At 40.4% G+C, this 15,328-nt stretch overlaps 3 non-coding genes across 3 annotated transcripts; all 3 read left to right on the forward strand.

Moving 5' to 3' along the window:
- Positions 1–2,875: 2,875 nt before the first annotated feature.
- TRNAS-GCU (transfer RNA serine (anticodon GCU)) lies at positions 2,876–2,956 on the forward strand. Its single transcript has one exon. It is a non-coding gene; the product is annotated as a tRNA-Ser (tRNA).
- Positions 2,957–3,461: 505 nt separating this feature from the next.
- On the forward strand, positions 3,462–3,543 carry TRNAL-AAG (transfer RNA leucine (anticodon AAG)). Its single transcript has one exon. It is a non-coding gene; the product is annotated as a tRNA-Leu (tRNA).
- A 7,150-nt stretch (positions 3,544–10,693) lies between these two features.
- Positions 10,694–10,775, forward strand: TRNAS-GCU (transfer RNA serine (anticodon GCU)). The gene has a single exon. It is a non-coding gene; the product is annotated as a tRNA-Ser (tRNA).
- The last annotated feature ends 4,553 nt before the right edge of the window (positions 10,776–15,328 follow it).

Below are 15,328 nucleotides of genomic sequence, written 5' to 3' on the forward strand. Positions count from 1 at the left end.
GGAGGGGGCTATGACTCTTCAAAACAGGCTTGCTTTAGACATTCTTTTAGTGAAAAATGGCAGAGTTTGTAGATTGCTCAATGGGTGTAATTGTTGCGCTTACATACCAGATAATAGTAATGAGATTAGAAGTATGCTTACTAACTTGACTAGGGATAGTACGGACTTGAAGGATTTGAAAGAACCAGGTGTTTGGAAAAAGGTTGGGAAAGGATTTGCTTCAGTGGGAAATTGGATTAGTAACATTTGGCATGGGATATTGTCTAAAATAATACAGGGGATATTGATTGTTATAGATTGCTTATTTGGATCATGGGTGGCATGTAAAATTAGTAAAAGAATAAAATTGAAGATGGCGAAAAATAATAGGAGGAGGGAAGAAAAACAAAGGGAAAAATTATTCAGGGCAAGATCAAAGGGGAAACCAAGAAGGGAAGAGATTGATATGAGGGAATTTTAGTATGTAAAATTAGTAGGGAAGATTTGTGTGATGACAAGAGTCATCAGAGGAGGGATTGCTGGAGTGTGTCTTTTAAAATTAATATTAACATGAAAAGCTTACAATATATTGTGTAATGAAGCTGCATAAAAAATGTGTTAACGTAGAAATAATGCACACGTTTGAAATGTGCCCACGGGGAGTGGCTACCAATGTATACGAAGACTAATGAAAGTTATTAATGCTGAATTAATTATGTACTAATGTTTTTAATTTGTATTAACATATCAAAATTGGAGTTATGTATTAGGAGTTTGTTCATTAAGCAGTAGGCCTTAGTTTAGCGAAGGTCTGTGCCTAGCTGCCTGGTCTCATATTAAACTGTCTTTTTCTAACGTGCAATGTGCTATTTTCCTGAAGGACATGAAACTGTACTTTCCCAGAAGCTAGAGATGTGTGTAGCTGTAGTAAATTCTTTCTCATGGGACCCTACTTGCTCAAGGAGACATTCTTGCTGAATGCAACAGTGTAATTTGTAACAGGTGCAAGGCTGCCTGGAGTAGGAGAAAACAATGGAACTACTGACTGTAGCGTAAAATGTAACTTTTCTTACCTGACATTCCAACCGTTGAAAACGTCAATAACATGGGCCAATCAACGACATGAGAACTGTGGCTTGTGTAAAACTCTGGTGAAGATTATTGGACAGAGATGGCGATGCACCAATGATTATCCATTGAGGAATTAGGAGTAAATTAGACAGTTTTGATTTAACCACATGACCCGAGGAGAAATCAGGCATTTATTGGACATTCCACTCCAAGCCATTCTTTGCCATTCTACTGAGCCATTTAGGCCATTTCGTTTGAGACTTTGCCGTTTGTTCGCCCTGTTACTCTAAACCACCCTTTACTTATTCCTTACCTGATACTTACTTCTCCTCTATATGAGGGAAGTTCTTGTTCCTTAGCTGTGCCATACTGATACTTTGCCCTGTCCTTTCTTTGCTGATGATGCAAACGACTGATGTCCCGAGGACGAAGACTGACGCTGTTTGCTGATCCGTTGGATGGGTAACTATCTGATGAAAATTGTAATTGTCTGTTTGCCTTTTCTTTCTAGGTACCAACTGCTCTTTGATAGAGGCCATAGTTAGATGTTTTCCAAATTTGTGTTTGCTAAATTGTTTTGCATGAAGCCCAACATGCTGATGCTAATACGAGGTTATTTAAGGTGTTCACTAAAATCTGACGCAAATAGACAAATGACTGAGTTCTTGCTTTGTTGAACCATGCAATACTGAGACTTTGCTAAGTTGCTTCTTAATAATTATGTGTTAATACTGAGTGAATATTCTCTATGCATTAATTAATTGCGTTTCTAATTGCAAATCTGAAGAGTTACTAATGAGATGAATTGCTGATTAGATTAACAGAAATGACTTTAGATTGTAACCAGTAGGGAAATAAATATCCTAACACATAACTAAATTGGAGTGGTTATTCATGACTGAAAGATCATGTTGTGTTCACTTTATTGACTCTCATTAAAGGTTATTGATTAGCATGCTGATTAGTTATTGCGATTGTTGTTGAGATATTGATCTATTGATTTGTGATGCCAAAAGACATCTCGTACTGGGAAGTCCCCGAACCTGGTCTAAAAGGTTCATCGACCTAGGCGTGTCTCCTTGTAAGTTTACTTATCAAGGCTCTGACGCGCCTTCACTAATAAAAAGTAATCTGATCGCTTGCTGCGGAGTCATCGTCAACAAAAACTACCAAAATATTACTTCGATATATTGTAATTACAACTGCCTCAGTTTTATGCATTACGTGAGTAGTCGGACAGCAATTTATTTAGCGCAAAAATATTTCTTGTTGATGCACGTACGTTTTTAAACTGAAGTGTCATAGCTGTAGCGGCAATACTCCCAGTTTAGGTGGTTTTATAAACTAAGTTTTACTTTCCCCTACTTAAAACTTTTTGCAGAACAATGCACATTAAATGGGAAGGCAGTTTTCCTTAAGTGTGTACTATTTGCTGCCTAATGTTGACATGTAAGCACACCACCAATAACTGACACCTAGAGACTCGAAAGCGCCATACCACTACAATATTTGCATGATATTGCACTTTAAATCCACGTACAACTGAATTAAAGCAATCTTAGCTCATTTGAGGGTAGTGTGATAGTACATCACATATGGATAGAACACGTTTGGAAAGTGTAATTTTCATGATTACATTACATTTAACATATAAATTCAAGCTGAAGTAGGGATGGGCAACAAGGTCGTATAGAGCAAAGCTGAAGACAACAAGTTACCATAACAATCTGTAAATATATGCTCTTTATTATGTTTAGACAACTATCACCTAATAGAACACATTTTGGCTACCATATTTTGTACTCCTGAAAGATGGTGTTTTGAAGACGAGGTGGCCGAGTGGTTAAGGCGATGGACTGCTAATCCATTGTGCTCTGCACGCGTGGGTACGAATCCCTCCTCGTCGGTTTATTGTTCCGTCTTTAGTTTTTAGTATGTGGTAGGGCTGGGTTAACCCTATTTTATGTGAAAGTTAAATGACATATCCCATGGTTTTTCCGGCAGTACAACGGCTCAGTTTGGAAACACCGCTCAGTTGAGTACTGTGCTTAGGCATTACTGTAAACAGCGCCAGCCGGGTTCTGCTCATGAATCACAAAATCTTTCCTGAGGCGGAGGGTTGGTTAGTTGAGGGACGTAGATAGTTTGATTCCTTATCCTTAAAGAAAGAGAAGCAGCGCGTGTCGGACGCCAATGTAAGGGTTGTCTTCCTACGGACTCTTAGGACTGGCGCTCCCTGACACCTCCCATGGCCCAGGGCCAATCCTGACCTACTGAATGTATCACATGCCTGCTGCTGTTGGCGTTGACTTTCCTAGGATCACTTCACAGGCTATACACCCTTATTCTCCAACTCCCCTATACAACAGAACATCTCACTTCAGAAAGCTTACAGAAACAGGTTTACACAGGGTAGTGTGGCCGAGCGGTCTAAGGTGCTGGATTAAGGCTCCAGTCTCTTTGGAGGCGTGGGTTCGAATCCCACCGCTGCCAGTATTTTTCAACTCACAAACGTATTTTGTCTGCATCAGTAACTCACTCTCTGCCTTCTGCACCTACGATCCACATAGCGAGAGGTGAGACTATGTAAAGTGGTGACGTATATATATAAGGGTAGCCAGACAGTGGGACCGAGCCTTCTTATTTTAAAAAACCACAACCTAAGGTGACAAGAATTGTATCGGTAAACAAACCAGCTGTCTTGAAGTCTAACTATAGAGGCGACGAGAGGGGTCACTGTGATGCTGAAAGTTCAGTGAGTGTAAACAGTAGAACGCTGTGTGATACGTTTCCTTGCAGTGATGACAGCTCGCATTTCTAAAGCAGAGAGCAAACATACAATGTGGAAGAAGAATAAATAAGGAAAGACATATATTATATGCAGACAGTTATTATACTTTGCTTTTCACCTGTAACTCGCTCAACTGTCGGTGAATGCTGCGTTAGACTGCATAGCCAGGTCACCACAGCGGGTTTCCACAGTGTTTGGCCAAGTTACTATAGTTGTGATCTTGTAGATGTGAGTTAGCGTGGCTGAGCAGGCTAAACTGGCTAGATTTAGGCTCCAGTCTCTCTGGAGCCGTGGACTTGAATCCGAACACTTTAAGTTTACTTGAACCAAATACTTTTGCAAAAAAGGTTCATGTAATAAATATTCATTAGGGTCGTGGTTGTGAGTATGACACTAATGGATAAAAGTGGGACTAACAATGCTACAATTCCTGAGACTACCACTGCACTAACAGCCTGGGAGAGGTTTGAGCTGGATACAAGATACTTGCATGAGGGAACTAACTCGAAAGGGGAACTATCCACTTATGTTTTCTATCGCTTGCTGAGTGAGTATGTTGACACAATGGATGCGAAAGATTGTTTTGTGTGTACACAGATTCCTGTTTCGGTACAAGAGGGGGTTACCTATCATAGACTGTCATTAACATATGGGATACGTTGTAGTCTGTTACTAACAAGATTCTATAACCAGGAAGAGATTCAATATTTTTACTCAAATCATGATCTTGTGTTTTCTAATGTGCCTATCAGAGAGGATGTGAGTGGGGTAGCTAAGTACTATAGCTTAAAGTTAGTTAAAGGATTCTTTCAGGCGACATTAACAATTAGCACATCTTATGCACACCACAATAATTTGACATGTTTGCTTACACCTGTAGAGAAAAGCTTTTTAGATCACACGGAAGAGAGAAGAAGGGCATTGAAGGGTAAACTAGAGAAAGGATTACAGCAACGGGTCTTTGCTAGTAGTGAAGGTTATAGTGCAATTAGAGAACAAGGGAAGTTAGCTTTAGACGCACTACATGTAGGAAAGCTTTGCATATCCAAGACCAAATCATACTATGACAATGTGTTTGTGGGAATGAGTGAATGTAAGCGTGTGTTTTTGTTTCAGAGTAAATGGACGTTCATGTTAAATGGACAGGATCCAGCAATCCCCGGGATTTATTATATATGTAGACTTAATGCTTATTACCGTCTTCCAAAGGGATGGTATGGGACATGTTATTTGGGGATAGTTTTCCCAAAGATATATCAACTTGACGATTTGAAAAGGTTACCAAAATTGTCTGAATTACATCGTACTAGACATAAGAGAGAGACTGCTGCTGGTGTAGTAGGAGACATATTTGGGACGATAATTTCTTCAGTGGGAGTTATTTTGAACTCCATAAAGATTCGAAAGTTGTCTACTATTGAGGATAACATGCTGACAAACTTTTCAGGGGCTATACTCCTGATGGATACTGAACTTGCTGCAGAGGAGGCTATGACTCTTCAAAACAGGCTTGCTTTAGACATTCTTTTAGCGAAAAATGGCAGAGTTTGTAGATTGCTCAATGGGTGTCATTGTTGCGCTTACATACCAGATAATAGTAATGAGATTAGAAGTATGCTTACTAACTTGAATAGGGATAGTACGGACTTGAAGGATTTGAAAGAACCAGGTGTTTGGAAAAAGGTTGGGAAAGGATTTGCTTCAGTGGGAAATTGAATTAGTAACATTTGGCATGGGATATTGTCTAAAATAATACAGGGGATATTGATTGTTATAGATTGCTTATTTGGATCATGGGTGGCATGTAAAATTAGTAAAAGAATAAAATTGAAGATTGTGAAAAATAATAGGAGGAGGGAAGAAAAAGCAAAGGGAAAAATTATTCAGGGCAAGATCAAAGGGGAAACCAAGAAGGGAAGAGATTGATATGAGGGAATTTTAGTATGTAAAATTAGTGGGGAAGATTTGTGTGATGACAAGAGTCATGAGAGGAGGGATTGCTGGAGTGTGTCTTTTAAAATTAATATGAACATGAAAAGCTTACAATATAATGTGTAATGAAGCTGCATAAAAAATGTGTTAACGTAGAATTAATGCACATGTTTGAAATGTGCGCACGGGGAGTGGCTACCAATGTATACGAAGACTAATGAAAGTTATTAATGCTGAATTAATTATGTACTACTGTTTTTAATTTGTATTAACATATCAAAATTGGAGTTATGTATTAGGAGTTTGTTCATTAAGCAGTAGGCCTTAGTTTAGCGAAGGTCTGTGCCTAGCTGCCTGGTCTCATATTAAACTGTCTTTTTCTAACGTGCAATGTGCTATTTTCCTGAAGGACATGTGTGAGAAAACAGGGCTGATTGCAGAGGCCCCATAACTTTTTGCCCCCATTTTCCACTTTTTGCTGGTGTTTTCCTGACTTTAAAGGTGCCCTGGGTACTGCTAACCAGTCCCAGGGCCTGCGCTCTGTGTAAAATGGATATGCAAATTAGGCTAATTATAATTGGCTAAGTTAACCTACCTATAAGTCCCTAGTATATGGAAGGGCATGTAGGTTTAGGGACCACAGCATAGGTGGTGCACACCTATGTGCATTGCTGAGGTGCCCAGTGTCATTTTAAAAGCAAGCCTGCCTTGCTGGCTGCTTTTAAATTAAAGTTATATGCAAATTCGACTTTGGAATTAAAGGTACTTCCAAAGTCTTAAACTACCTTATTTTTACATATAAGTCACCCCTAAGGTGTGCCCTATGTGCCCCTAGGGCTGGGTGCCATGTAACTATAAGCAGGGACTTTATAAAAATAGATTTATAAGCCCTGGTGAGGTAAAAACAGCCAAATTCGTTTTTCCCTCATTGAAGTAAATGGCCTTCATAGGCTAGAATGGGCAGACTTTATTTTAAATTTTAAAGTCTCCTTAAATGTTACATACCAAGAATTTGGTATCAAATTGATTGTTGTAATAAATCCCACAACTTCCAGTTGTTGGATTTAATATAACTTGTCCAGGTAAAAAGTTTAGACTTTACCTAAAAAGTTGCCAATTTCAGCTCTGCATTGTTTTTGCTGCTGTGCTCTGATTGGCCAGCCTGCAGCAGCTTCTGCCAGGCTGCCTTGATGAGGTGTGAAGTGGCCTAGCTTCACACAAAAGAATGTGCTTGGGGGAGAGAATCTCCCCTCAGCAGATGGTGAGGCAGGAAGGGGAAGGGCTGCCAAACTGGTCTTCAAAGGCAGAGAAGGACATTTGGAGCACCCAGCAACACCCCCACATCCTGCAACCCCAGACAATTAGGTGCCCCCTTGATTAGATTAGGAGAGGGCAGGAGAGGGGTGTGTTTATGATTTTTAGCCACACCAGTGGGTGGGCTCAGCCAGATGTAACCTCCAAAAATCAGATTCATCCATGTTGGATTTTTAGAGACTGTTGCCTTCTGGGATGGATTTTTGCCACACTTCCCAGGAAGTGGTCATCACAGGGGGACGACCCTGTCCCTGATTGGAGAACCAGGGCCCCCCTGCTTTTCACCCAGGAGCAAGGATAAAACTGGCAGACCTGCACCCACGCCTCAGATCCCCTCCAGAATTCAACAAGAAAGGAACTAAAGAAGAAGAAGGACTGCCCTGCTGGACCCCTGGCCTGCACCTGGACCCTGCACTCAGAAGGACTGCACCAGCTGCACACTTGGGCTTCACCACAAGAAGGACTTTGCCTGGCTTCAACTGGTTCAAGGAGGGACTCCCTGTTTGCTACAGGTAAAAAATTGCTAAACCAGAGTCACCTGCACCAACTCCTGAAGAAAGCGACCAGCTGACCACTGTCCAGTGGCCAAAAAGGAGTTTGCGCAAGGTGCATTCTGGGAGTTGAAGTCCGCACCCCCCAAGAACCATCACAGAACTTCTGGACCCTTGGGGTGAGCTGTGGACCCCAAAAGAACCTTAAAAGAACATCTGGGTGAAGCCCCAGAAGTTTGGAAAAGATTTGAGAATTTTTTTTAAAAAGCTCCAGAGAGGGACCGACCCGCCGCGGAAATTCTAGCCGGCTTGCCTCAACCGCGACCCGGCCTGACTTCGTGGTTCGTCCCGGTAAAGAAAAACATCCAAAAAAGAGACTAAGTCCGAACGTAAAAAGTTGACCGGGACCTCCCAGCCATCGTATCCGAGAAGGGCTCCATGGACGTCGGATCAAGATCCAGGTTTATCCTGGTCGAAGGATTTTCATCTCGAAAAAACGACTAAGTCCGAAGGTAAAAGTCTCCACCGAGGAAACCTACATCGCGTATCCGGACAAGGGCTCCAGGAGGTCGGATTCAACTGGCAGGTTCGTCCCGGTGAAGAAAAACTTCAAAATAAAGACTAAGTCAGAAGGTAACTTTTTAACCGAGGCCTCCCGCGACCTGTAGCCGACCAGGGCTCCATCGCGGTCGGCCTGAAAGTTTGACTTTGCCCCGGTCGAGGTGCAACCAGATGACCCGATTGGCGCTTTTTGTTTCTAAGCGCTAGAAAAGTAATAGTTCTTTAAAAACTCATATCTCCGGTTCCCCTGAACCGATTTTAATCGTTTTTGTGTCATTTTAAAGATAAAAATATAAACTATTTTTATAAATTGGTTTTGGATTTTTAAACTGTTTCCTGTGTTTTATTTAATTACTGTTTTGTGATATTTGAACACTTTACACTTTGTCTCCTAAATTAAGCCTTGACGCTCGTTGCCAAGCTACCAAGGGTTGAGCTGGGATTAATTTACTGAGACCTAACTGTACCTATGTGGAGATTAGTGGCTTGTTGCTAGGTGTAGGTACCTACCTGCCCTACCAATAACCCATTTTCCAACAACATGAAACTGTACTTTCCCAGAAGCTAGAGATGTGTGTAGCTGTAGTAAATTCTTTCTCATGGGACCCTACTTGCTCAAGGAGACATTCTTGCTGAATGCAACAGTGTAATTTGTGACAGGTGCAAGGCTGCCTGGAGTAGGAGAAATCAATGGAACTACTGACTGTAGCGTAAAATGTAACTTTTCTTACCTGACATTCCAACCGATGAAAACGTCAATAACATGGGCCAATCAACGACATGAGAACTGTGGTTTGTGTAAAACTCTGGTGAAGATTATTGGACAGAGATGACGATGCACCAATGATTATCCATTGAGGAATTAGGAGTAAATTAGACAGCTTTGATTTAACCACATGACCCGAGGAGAAATCAGGCATTTATTGGACATTCCACTCCAAGCCATTCTTTGCCATTCTACTGAGCCATTTAGGCCATTTCGTTTGAGACTTTGCCGTTTGTTCGCCCTGTTACTCTAAACCACCCTTTACTTATTCCTTACCTGATACTTACTTCTCCTCTATATGAGGGAAGTTCTTGTTCCTTAGCTATGCCATACTGATACTTTGCCCTGTCCTTTCTTTGCTGATGATGCAAATGACTGATGTCCCGAGGACGAAGACTGACGCTGTTTGCTGATCCGTTGGATGGGTGACTATCTGATGAAATTTGTAATTGTCTGTTTGCCTTTTCTTTCTAGGTACCAACTGCTCTTTGATAGAGGCCATAGTTAGATGTTTTCCAAATTTGCGTTTGCTAAATTGTTTTGCATGAAGCCCAACATGCTGATGCTAATACGAGGTTAGTTAAGGTGTTCACTAAAATCTGATGTAAATAGACAAATGACTGAGTTCTTGCTTTGTTGAACTATGCACTACTGAGACTTTGCTAAGTTGCTTCTTAATAATTATGTGTTAATACTGAGTGAATATTCTCTATGCATTGATTAATTGCGTTTCTTATTGCAAATCTGAAGCGTTACTAATGAGATGAATTGCTGATGAGATTAACAGAAATGACTTTAGATTGTAACCAGTAGGGAAATAAATATCCTAACACTTAACTAAATTGGTGTGGTTATTCATGACTGAAAGATCATGGTGTGTTCACTTTCTTGACTCTCATTAAAGGTTATTGATTAGCATGCTGATTAGTTATTGCGATTGTTGTTGAGATATTGATCTATTGATTTGTGATGCCAAAAGACATCTCGTACTGGGAAGTCCCCGAACCTGGTCTAAAAGGTTCATCGACCTAGACGTGTCTCCTTGTAAGTTTACTTATCAAGGCTCTGACGCGCCTTCACTAATAAAAAGTAATCTGATCGCTTGCTGCGGAGTCATCGTCAACAAAAACTACCAAAATATTACTTCAATGTATTGTAATTACGACTGCCTCAGTTTTATGCATTACGTGAGTAGTCGGACAGCAATTTATTTAGCGCAAAAATATTTCTTGTTGATGCACGTACGTTTTTAAACTGAAGTGTAATAGCTGTAGCGGTAATACTCCCAGTTTAGGCGGATTTATAAACTAAGTTTTACTTTCTCCTACTTAAAACTTTTTGCAGAACAATGCACATTAAATGGGAAGGCAGTTTTCCTTAATTGTGTACTATTTGCTGCCTAATGTTGACATGTGAGCACCCCACCAATGACTGACACCTAGAGACTCGAAAGCGCCATACCAGTACAATACTTGTATGATATTGCACTTTAAATCCACGTACAACTGAATTAAAGCAATCTTAGCTCATTTGAGGGTAGTGTGATAGAACATCACATATGGATAGAACACGTTTGTAAAGTGTAATTTTCATGATTACATTACATTTAACATATAAATTCAAGCTGAAGTAGGGATGGACAACAAGGTCGTATAGAGCAAAGCTGAAGACAACAAGTTACCATAACAATCTGTAAATATATGCTCTTTTTTATGTTTGGACAACTATCACCTAATAGAACACATTTTGGCTACCATATTTTGTACTCCTGAAATATGGCATTTTCAAGACGAGGTGGCCGAGTGGTTAAGGCGATGGACTGCTAATCCATTGTGCTCTGCACGCGTGGGTTTGAATCCCATCCTCGTTGATTTATTGTTCCGTCTTTAGTTTTTAGCATGTGGTAGGGCTGGGTTAACCCTATTTTATGTGAAAGTTAAATTACATATCCCATGGTATTTCCGGCAATACAACGGCTCAGTTTGGAAACACCGCTCAGTTGAGTACTGTGCTTAGGCATTACTGTAAACAGCGCCAGCCGGGTTCTGCTCATGAATCGCAAAATCTTTCCTGAGGCGGAGGGTTGGTAAGTTGAGGGACGTAGATAGTTTGATTCCTTATCCTTAAAGAAAGAGAAGCAGCGCGTGCGGGACCCCAATGTAAGGGATGTCTTCCTACGGACTCTCAGGACTGGCGCTCCCTGACACCTCCCATGGCCCGGGGCCAATCCTGACCTACTAAATGTATCACGTGCCTGCTACTGTTGGCGTTGACTTTCGTACGATCACTTCACAGGCTATACACCCTTATTCTCCAACTCCCCTATACAACAGAACATCCCACTTCAGAAAGCTTACAGAAGCAGGCTCGCACAGGGTAGTGTGCCTGAGCGGTCTAAGGCCCTGGATTAAGGCTCCAGTCTCTTTGGTGGCATGGGTTTGAATCCCACTGCTTCCAGTGTTTTTCAACTCACGAACGTATTTTGTCTGCATCAGTGTCTCACTCTCTGCCTTCTGCACCTACGATCCACATAGCGAGAGGTGAGACTATGTAAAGTGTTGGCGGTATGTATATAAGGGTAGCCAGACAGTGGGACTGAGCCTTCTTATTTTAAAAAACCACAACCTAAGGTGACAAGAATTGTATCGGTAAACAAACCAGCTGTCTTGAAGTCTAACTATAGAGGCGACGAGAGGGGTCACTGTGATGCTGAAAGTTCAGTGAGTGTAAACAGTAGAACGCTGTGTGATACGTTTCCTTGCAGTGATGACAGCTCGCGTTTCTAAAGCAGAGAGCAAACATACAATGGGGAAGAAGAATAAATAAGGAAAGACATATATTATATGCAGACAGTTATTATACTTTGCTTTTTACCTGTAACTCGCTCAACTGTCGGTGAATGCTGTGTTACCCTGCATAGCCAGGTCACCATAGCGGGTGTCCACAGTGTTTGGCCAAGTTACTATAGTTGTGAGCTTGTAGATGTGAGGTAGTGTGGCCTAGCAGTCTAAAGTGGCAGGATTTTGGCTCAAGTCTCTCTGGAGCCGGGGGCTCGAATCCCAACACTTTAAGTTTACTTGAACCAAATACTTTTGCAAAAAAGGTTCATGTAATAAATATTCATTAGGGTCGTGGTTGTGAGTATGACACTAATGGATAAAAGTGGGACTAACAGTGCTACAATTCCTGAGACTACCACTGCAATAACGGCCTGGGAGAGGTTTGAGCTGGATACAAGATACTTGCATGAGGGAACTAATTCGAAAGGGGAACTCTCCACTGATGTTTTCTATCGCTTGCTGAGTGAGTATGTTGACACAATGGATGCAAAAGATTGTTTTGTGTGTACACAGATTTCTGTTTCTGTAAAAGCGGGGGTTACCTATCATAGACTGTCATTAAAATATGGGATACGTTGTAGTCTGTTACTAACAAGATTTTATAACCAGGAAGAGATTCAATATTTTTACTCAAATCATGATCTTGTGTTTTCTAATGTGCGTATCATAGAGGATGTGAGTGGGGTAGCTAAGTATTATAGCATAAAGTTAGTTAAAGGATTCTTTCAGGCGACATTAACAATTAGTACATCTTATGCACACCACAATAATTTGACATGTTTGCTTACACCTGTAGAGAAAAGCTTTTTAGATCACACGGAAGAGAGAAGAAAGGCATTGAAGGGTAAACTAGAGAGAGGATTACAGCAACGGGCCTTTGCTAGTAGTGACGGTTATAGTGCAATTAGAGAACAAGGGAAGTTAGCTTTAGACGCACTACATGTAGGAAAGCTTTGCATATCCAAGACCAAATCATACTATGACAATGTGTTTGTGGGAATGAGTGAATGTAAGCATGTGTTTTTGTTTCAGAGTAAATGGACGTTCATGTTAAATGGACAGGATCCAGCAATCCCCGTGATTTATTATATATGTGGACTTAATGCTTATTACCGTCTTCCAAAGGGATGGTATGGGACATGTTATTTGGGGATAGTTTTCCCAAGGATATATCAACTTGACGATTTGAAAAGGTTACCAAAATTGTCTGAATTACATCGTACTAGACATAAGAGAGAGACTGCTGCTGGTGTAGTAGGAGACATATTTGGGACGATAATTTCTTCAGTGGGAGTTATTTTGAACTCCATAAAGATTCTAAAGTTGTCTACTATTGAGGATAACATGCTGACAAACTTTTCAGGGGCTATACTCCTGATGGATACTGAACTTGCTGCGGAGGGGGCTATGACTTTCAAAACAGGCTTGCTTTAGACATTCGTTTAGCAAAAAATGGCAGAGTTTGTAGATTGCTCAATGGGTGTCATTGTTGCGCTTACATACCAGATAATAGTAATGAGATTAGAAGTATGCATAATAACTTGAGTAGGGATAGTACGGACTTGAAGGATTTGAAAGAACTAGGTGTTTGGAAAAAGGTTTGGAAAGGATTTGCTTCAGTGGGAAATTGGATTAGTAACATTTGGCATGGGATATTGTCTAAAATAATACAGGGGATATTGATTGTTATAGATTGCTTATTTGGATCATGGGTGGCATGTAAAATTAGTAAAAGAATAAAATTGAAGATGGCGAAAAATAATAGGAGGAGGGAAGAAAAACAAAGGGAAAAATTATTCAGGGCAAGATCAAAGGGGAAACCAAGAAGGGAAGAGATTGATATGAGGGAATTTTAGTATGTAAAATTAGTGGGGAAGATTTGTGTGATGACAAGAGTCATCAGAGGAGGGATTGCTGGAGTGTGTCTTTTAAAATTAATATTAACATGAAAAGCTTACAATATATTGTGTAATGAAGCTGCATAAAAAATGTGTTAACGTAGAAATAATGCACACGTTTGAAATGTGCCCAGGGGGAGTGGCTACCAATGTATACGGAGACTAATGAAAGTTATTAATGCTCAATTAATTATGTACTAATGTTTTTAATTTGTATTAACATATCAAAATTGGAGTTATGTATTAGGAGTTTGTTCATTAAGTAGTAGGCCTTAGTTTAGCGAAGGTCTGTGCCTAGCTGCCTGGTCTCATATTAAACGGTCTTTTTCTAACGTGCAATGTGCTATTTTCCTGAAGGACATGAAACTGTACTTTCCCATAAGCTAGAGATGTGTGTAGCTGTAGTAAATTCTTTCTCATGGGACCCTACTTGCTCAAGGAGACATTCTTGCTGAATGCAACGGTGTAATTTGTAACAGGTGCAAGGCTGCCTGGAGTAGGAGAAAACAATGGAACTACTGACTGTAGCATAAAATGTAACTTTTCTTACCTGACATTCCAACCGATGAAAACGTCAATAACATGGGCCAATCAACAACATGAGAACTGTGGTTTGTGTAAAACTCTGGTGAAGATTATTGGACAGAGATGACGATGCACCAATGATTATCCATTGAGGAATTAGCAGTAAATTAGACAGTTTTGATTTAACCACATGACCCGAGGAGAAATCAGGCATTTATTGGACATTCCACTCCAATCCATTCTTTGCCATTCTACTGAGCCATTTAGGCCATTTCGTTTGAGACTTTGCCGTTTGTTCGCCCTGTTACTCTAAACCACCCTTTACTTATTTCTTACTTAACACTTACTTCTCCTCCATATGAGGGAAGTTCTTGTTCCTTAGCTATGCCATACTGATACTTTGCCCTGTCCTTTCTTTGCTGATGATGCAAACGACTGATGTCCCGAGGACGAAGACTGACGCTGTTTGCTGATCCGTTGGATGGGTAACTATCTGATGAAAATTGTAATTGTCTGTTTGCCTTTTACTTCTAGGTACCAACTGCTCTTTGATAGAGGCCATAGTTAGATGTTTTCCAAATTTGTGTTTGCTAAATTGTTTTGCATGAAGCCCAACATGCTGATGCTAATACGAGGTTATTTAAGGTGTTCACTAAAATCTGACGCAAATAGACAAATGACTGAGTTCTTGCTTTGTTGAACCATGCACTACTGAGACTTTGCTAAGTTGATTCTTAATAATTATGTGTTAATACTGAGTGAATATTCTCTATGCATTGATTAATTGCGTTTCTAATTGCAAATCTGAAGAGTTACTAATGAGATGAATTGCTGATGAGATTAATAGAAATGACTTTAGATTGTAACCAGTAGGGAAATAAATATCCTAACACTTAACTAAATTGGTGTGGTTATTCATGACTGAAAGATCATGGTGTGTTCACTTTCTTGACTCTCATTAAAGGTTATTGATTAGCATGCTGATTAGTTATTGCGATTGTTGTTGAGATATTGATCTATTGATTTGTGATGCAAAAAGACATCTCGTACTGGGAAGTCCCCGAACCTGGTCTAAAAGGTTCATCGACCGAGGCGTGTCTCCTTTTAAGTTTACTTATCAAGGCTCTGACGCGCCTTCACTAATAAAAAGTAATCTGATC

The sequence above is a fragment of the Pleurodeles waltl genome, chromosome 12, assembly GCF_031143425.1.
Source record: "Pleurodeles waltl isolate 20211129_DDA chromosome 12, aPleWal1.hap1.20221129, whole genome shotgun sequence".
NCBI classification, from domain to species: Eukaryota; Metazoa; Chordata; class Amphibia; order Caudata; family Salamandridae; genus Pleurodeles; species Pleurodeles waltl.